The following is a 7,259-nucleotide window of genomic DNA, read 5'->3' as shown; positions in this document are numbered from 1 at the left end:
ATGGCCCAAGTGCTTGGGCCCTGCACCCACATGGGAGACCAGGAGAAGCACCTGGCTCCTGGCTTCGGATCAGCTCAGTGTGCCAGCTGCAACGGCCATTGGAGGGTGAACCAACGGAAAAGGAAGACCTTTGTCTCTCTCTCTCTCTCTCTCTCACTGTCCACTCTGCCTGTCCAAAAAAAAAAAAAAAAAAAAAGAAACCTAATTTGAATTTATGTATTTATGTTGTGTATCCATTCTTACGGCTAACAGGTAGTGAGTCTCTGAGTGATTTTAGGTGGTAACAATCTGATAGCAGTATTCCTTAATTTTTTTTTTTTTCCCATTAACTTGAAAGGCAGAGAAAAAGAGAAAGCAAGCAAGTGCTTCCATCTGCAGGTTCACTCTCAGATGCCTACAATGGTTGGGACGGGGCCAGGCAGAACTGTGAGCTGGAAACTCAAGCCTGGTCTTTTTGTGTAGTTGGCAGGGATCCAACTAATTGAACCATCCCTGCTGCCTCCTCGGAGTGCACATCAGCAGGAAGCTGGGATCAGGAATGGAGCTGGGACATGAAGCCTGGTGCTCTGATATGGGTGTGGGCACCCAAGCAGCAACTTAACCACTGCACTAATCTGCTTCTAGAACTTTCATGTGCGTATGAATCACCTGAGGAATTTACTGAAATTCAGATTGCGAATCTGTGGGTTTGGTGTGGGGCCAGAACTTCTGCATTCCTGTTAGGCTCTTAGGTCCCTGGGGAGCAGTAGCAATGTTCTGATGTCTCTGAGGCCAGTTCTTATCCAAGGCACCTTTAAACAGAGTTGTGGGTTTAGAGGAAGGACTGCTCCTTTTCGTACTTAGGTGCCAAGATGGAATTAACCAACGTTAAAGAACCAGGCCCTTGTGAGAGAATGAGATGAAAAACAATGACTGAAAACCAGAAGCCTCTTCTTTTGCTGAGGTTTTGACACGAGAAATCAGGGAAGGCAATGTACAATTTCTTTCTCTGTTGGCCTGAAAGCTCAGAGGTGCCTAATTATGTTGTATAAGTGCTTTTCTCTTGTTTTACAAGTCAAGGGCTGTCACTCACTTTGTTTTGTTCTTAATTCCAGAGCCCAATAAAACTCATTCTTTTCCTGGATGTTGATTTCTTTTTTTAGTGGTGGTGGCAGTTGATTTATTCAGAATATTTTTGCAGATATGATTTTGGATCCAACTCCAAGTGAAGCTGAGCCAAATGAAGACATAATTATTAAAACATTAACTTGAAATTTTGACTCCTGCTTAAAAGCATGGCTTTTCTACTATAAATCTCTGGAAAGCTCTTATTTCAGTCCAAGCTTTGTTAAAAAAAAAAAAAAGCATAAGCCCAACACAAAACTCTTGACATGTTTTTAACAACGAACAATAATGGTGATACGTAACAGCTGCAAGCTTACTTCCGAGTCACCAGCGGGGGAATTAAAGGCCCACACTGTAAGAGGAGAGGTTAGCTACTTTATAGGATGATTCAGCCCATGACTCACAATAAAAAATCCCAGTAGTTGCATGCTTCTCTTTGGAGGAATAGGCGAACTGTGAAGGAATACATGGAATCAGAGGAGCCATGTGAAGGAGACCTCCCTTTTAAATTCTATATTAATCATGGCTCAAAGAGTATGACGGGGATCGGATATGCTCATTTCTTCAGGAAGGCGCGCTCACCTGGATTTAGACTTCTGCCATGTCATCTGCCCCTTTTTATTGCCCGGCAGTATTGTGTCTATCTGACAATATTGTTATTGTTACTAGATTACTCAGCAAGGTCTGTAACATCACTCAAAAACACCCAGAGATTAAGGCTCACTTAGCTCTTGGAGATGATAATTCAATCAGCTTGTAACAACTCATATGGGAGATGGGAGAGTACAGCAGGGATGGACAAGAATATTCATCACAAAATGCAAAGGTTTTCTGTAGCGTGAGGGATCCCAGGGAAGTTAAAGAGACTTTTCAAATGAAAAACACACAATGGGATTCTGGACTAGACTCCTCTGTTGACAGATAACTGTTGGGAAAAGAGGAAATGAGAATTGTCTGAGAATGGCTGTCACCACCCATCCCTCAAAGAGAAGTTTTTGCTCCTTCCAAGCTTTTCGGTGGCTGTTACAACAGCCTTGCAATTTGTCTTTGAGTAAATCACCAACACCGATTCCATTAATTGCATATTACTCTGGCTCCCTAAATTCCTCTTAAATAAACCTGGAGGGACTGGGTTGTGTAAGTATTTGAGGTCCACTTGCAACCTTTTGAGTTAGTGTTTTGTTTTCCAATAAGCTATATTCTTTTTTTCATTAGTGCAGGCAGGAAAATCTGTATTTTCACTTTTGCTAAGGAGTTTGCTTAGAATTATCAGTAACTATAATCTTACTCTAAGTTAGCCAATGGTTGGTGATGTTAGTAATTGTTTATTTTTCTACCTGTTCCCTGTCTTCTTTCCCTTTGATCATTTTTTAAAGATTTGTTTATTTATCTGAAAGGCAGAGTTACAGGGAAAGAGAGAGAGAGAGAATCCTACACACACACACACACACACACACAGAGGGGGAGAGAGAGAGGGAGAAAGGGAGAGAGATCTTCCATGTACTGGTTCACTCCCCAAATGGCTGCAATGGCTAGAGCTGGGCCAGTCTGAAGTCAGGAGCCAGGAGCTTCTTCCAGGTTTCCCACATGGATGCAGTGGCCCAAGCACTTTGGCCACCTTCTGCTGCTTTCCCAGTAGCAGGCAGCTGGATTGGAAGTGGAGAAGTTGGACTTGAACTGGCGCCCATATGGGATGCCTGCATTGCAGGAGGCAGCTTTACCCTCTGGGTCACAATGCTGGCATCATTAATAATGATTTAAAATCTAGTGTCTGTGGTTCCATGTGGGCTAATTTCCTGTAGATTCCATAAGAATGAGAGTATGTGTGTCTATTTTTGAACTGGGAGTCACTTTGACTAGGTTTATAGAGCTATCAATGAACAAATACTGTAGTTTAAACACAGGAGCTCTTGTCCAACCAGAAAAAAAAAATCCTTTGAAGAAAGGATTGGATATTGAAGTAGCCCTATGGTGAAGTCTAGAAACTCCTGGAAATGCTTAAATACCGAGGTTAAAATTACACTTAAGATAAAATCTGATTCCCTGTTTCTAAGCCAAAAAACTTAAAATAAGGACCTCGAGGGTTCACGGAATAACAAACAGCTTTTCTCAAACAGCCACTGGATGAGGTAAGTGCGGCTGACTTGAAAGCACAGATTAATTTCTTCAACACTACTCATGTGTTTCAGAAGTAAGAGGGAACATTTCCAAGTGAGAGACATATTTGCAGTTGTACTGAATCCAAAATAGTTTTAAGTACCGCAATAGTTTGAGACAGCTTTTAAGGTCTTCACCGCTAAGACAGGCATCTAGTTTCCTCCACGTGCATTGTGTTGCCCTGGTGTCAAGAACCCCTAAAGATTAGTCCATCAATGTCCAGCAGCTTTTGCAACCCGTGAAAGATAAGTAGCCAGGCCCTGGCTGCAAGGAGCTGAACGCCCTTCCCCATCCTCCCCTGCACCTCTTACTTCCTGAAGACACTCGCGTTCACCTAATTGTTCTTTCCTTCTCTCTTAGGGTACAATTGTGTTTCAGAAAGTTTGTGGAAAAAGTAAGATAAATTTACTTTGGCACAAAAACTTAAAATTCTCTCTTTCAAAATACAAGTTATAAACTTTTTGAAGACCCTCCACAGGCACAGTTACAGTTACGGAGCATCCATTGAAAGCCAGGCACTGTGAGTACAAAGATCACTGGGAGTCAGCTCTAGTGGCTCACAGAATTGAAAAAGAGACCACCAAGTAGACAGTGATATTCTGTGTTCAATTTTTTGACTGAGGTTTACTGGTGGGTACATCCAAAGGAAACATAAGCAAAATCTTCCTAGGGAAAAGGTCAGTCTCGAAAGATAATTAGCTCTCCCCCAGCTGAACAGGACAGTGTGGATGAGTGGGGGAGACAAAGAAAGGCATGAAAACATTTTTGAGCAGAGGTATCAAGAAATGTGAAGCTAGAGAGGGGAGGTAGCATACTTTATATATAAAGATTTCACACTGTTTCAGAGTGATTGAAAGCAGAGTGCATACTGGAAAGTGACAAGAGATGAAATGAAGGTAGGCAGGGGACTCCACACAAGGGGCCTTGAATGTCATGCTAAAAAGCTTGGGATTTTTCCTTGTAAGGATGAAGACATCATTGAAGGATTTCAGACAGCAGGATTATCAACATCCTTGTAATTTCGAGAGATTCCTTTTTTAGTAAGAGAAATGTACAAGATTACTGCAGGAATATAGGAAAGAAATTATAAGATTCCAAAAACAATTCATATATTGGGGGTGGGTGGGTAGGAAAAGTTGCATTAAGAAATTTTTGGCTGAGATTAATTGATCTCAGGATTTCTTTTATTATTATTATTTTTTTAACAGGCAGAGTGGACAGTGAGAGAGAGAGACAGAGAGAAAGGTCTTCCTTTTCCGTTGGTTCACCCTCCAATGGCCACTGCGGCCAGCGCTCTGCACTGATCTGAAGCCAGGAGCCAGGTGCTTCTCCTGGTCTCCCATGCGGGTGCAGGGCCCAAGGACCTGGGCCATCCTCCACTGCACTCCTGGGCCACGGCAGAGAGCTGGACTGGAAGAGCAGAATCCAGCGCCCCAACCAGGACTAGATCCCCAGGGTGCCGGCACCGCAGGTGGAGGATTAGCCTACTGAGCTGGGCGCCGGCCGATCTTAGGATTTCTAAACAGTAGTGTTAAGGAGAAGTGGTTCAATTCCCCAAGATAAATATGGTTGGGGCAGGATTGCAGAGTGTGGGAAATGAGAGGCTCCATACTGAACATGTTGAGTTTTTTGATACTTTGAATAGTCTAGAGACCATCCAAGAAGATATCTCAAGCAGAGACTGATACACAAAGACAGGTTGACTGTGTGGGTCAGGAAGCCTCATTGAGCTGGTAACAAAATCATGCCTTAGTGGACGTTCTAGAAGGACCATGTAGAAGCCAATGGCAGGCAGTAGAGTTGGGCTTGCTATGTGCTGGAAAATTGTTTGTAGCTACTTACCATCTTACAGTGAGGCAGCCCGATTGTTTTTGCCTCATGTCTATTTCATTCTTCCCTTTGCTTCTCTACTAGGCTTATGTACTACATCACCAAAATGGATTTAGGGTTGACATGATGATGACTTTAGCTCAACTCCCTAAGACTGTATGTAGCTCCTTGCCTAGCTGTTTCCACCTGTAAGTCTAAATCTCAGTTCCAATCCAAGGAGAGAAAATAGAACTGGCCTGGAGGAAGGAGGGCTAGGTTACCACCTGAGGGCAGCAAATAGGCTGATCTGGGTTTTACGGTGATCCCTTCTAGGTTGTGGGTTGTCAGGTTCTCTAAGGAATTTGAACAGGGCAGACATGACTGAGAAAAACAAGTGAAATATGTTAAGAATAGCACTCAGGATATAGATATATGCAGGAGATAAACATTTGAGGAAGTAGGGAAAGCTAAGGCATTGAGGGAGATTACCCAAGTCAGGTGTAGACTCTGGGATCTGGGAAGGCGAAGCCCAAGATCAGAACCTGCACCAGCAAGGTAAGCCAAGAGGAAGGTAAGTTAGTGAAAGCAATTGACGAGGGATGGAAAGAGAGGTAAGAAGAAAATGTCAGAAATCTGAAGAAGGAGGGAGAGGTTCATAAGGCCACCTTCTCCATAGACCAAGGAGGCTGAGGACCAAAGTAAAACAAAGAAACCTGTAGGGAGGAGATCAAAGAAATCAGTGAAGAGACAGAAGCAGAAGCTAGGTTACAAGATGACATCAAGGTAGAATGTGAGATAAATGAGGGGTAAGGAAGCAGAGAAACATTTCTAAAATGTTTGACTTTGAGGGGAGGGGAGGCAAACAGCTACAGATTACCGAGCTGACATTCATACACTTAGCAGAGATTCTAAAGCATGGAGGTATTGACTTGGTCAAGACACAGAATTCGATTAAGTTCTGGAAGCAGTTCAATGAGATGGGCTGGAGCTCCAGAGGTTGCGACTTTTCCACTAAAGAGGGAGAAGTGGCAAACAAGAGATACTCAATAAGTATTGTTGAGTGAATAAATAAGTGGGCTGATACTGTGATGGTTAAGTCAGTTTGCAGAGCTTGGGTTTTCATTTCCCTTGGGGTCTCACTTTAAGCCAAGGGGATTGGAACTTGAGGCTTGCTGAGACAGGACTAGGTTTGCCAACATGAATACGGTGTATGATAGAGACAAGGGAAAGGCCATCCTTCCGCTCACAAAGAGGCCCTGATGAGAACTCCCCCAGTTTCTTCACTTCCTAAGGAAGCTAGAACTTGAAATAGGAGGAATGGTTAATGGCGAGAAATTTGTCTAGACACAAAGAACCCTGGATTAGAGTCAGAAAACCTTGATCTAGCTACTTTCTGAAATTTACTAAGTACATGATCTTAGATAAATTGCATAACTGTCATCCAGTTTCTTCATTTGTCAAAGGGTATGGTGCTAGCTTCTCTGCTTTAGATTTCTTTTAGCTACACATACATAGAATAGCACTCAGGATATAGACCAGGGCTGGGATAAAGGTTTGAGAAAGTAGAGTTTATCTATATTTAAATCTTTGACTGAAGTATAAAAGTATACCTGAAATACCGTGAACATTATAAAGCACAATACAGGTTTAAGGCCCTAGTAATGTAGACTCCAGACAATCTGAGAATGTGAGTTGCCTCTGGGATATGCTGTGGAGCTGTCTAATCTCATCTATTGAAATACACCTGTATGGCTTGCCTCTAGGGTACTGTTTACTAAGTTCTTTCGTGGTTACTCACATACTGAGAGCTTGACCTGATAATGCAGAGCATTCCCACTGGCACAGAGTGCCTGAAGGGATAAACTTATTTGAATCACAAATTCATTACTTTCTCAAGATGAGGACATAAAAAGTTCAAATAGCCTTATAAATTACCTGCAGAAAATATAAGGCAAAAATTAACTCTGCCCCAAAAATCACACCTACATTTATGAATGGGACTCCTAGCTCCTAAGTGTTGAATGATGACAACAGGCAGTTTCCTCTGCAGAGCTTGTGGCTTAGCTGTAAAGACAAATGAAAACTAAGGACTTAAGGTATATCTATTTTGTTCCAGCTTCTGCATTCCTGTTAGACCTCCTGACTAAATTCTTACTTCTAGATTCAGTTTATGTGGAACTGTGTTTTCA

This window comes from Oryctolagus cuniculus, chromosome 7, assembly GCF_964237555.1.
Source record: "Oryctolagus cuniculus chromosome 7, mOryCun1.1, whole genome shotgun sequence".
NCBI lineage: Eukaryota > Metazoa > Chordata > Mammalia > Lagomorpha > Leporidae > Oryctolagus > Oryctolagus cuniculus.
The sequence above is the reverse complement of the archived record's forward strand: the minus strand, read 5'-3'. Positions refer to the sequence as shown.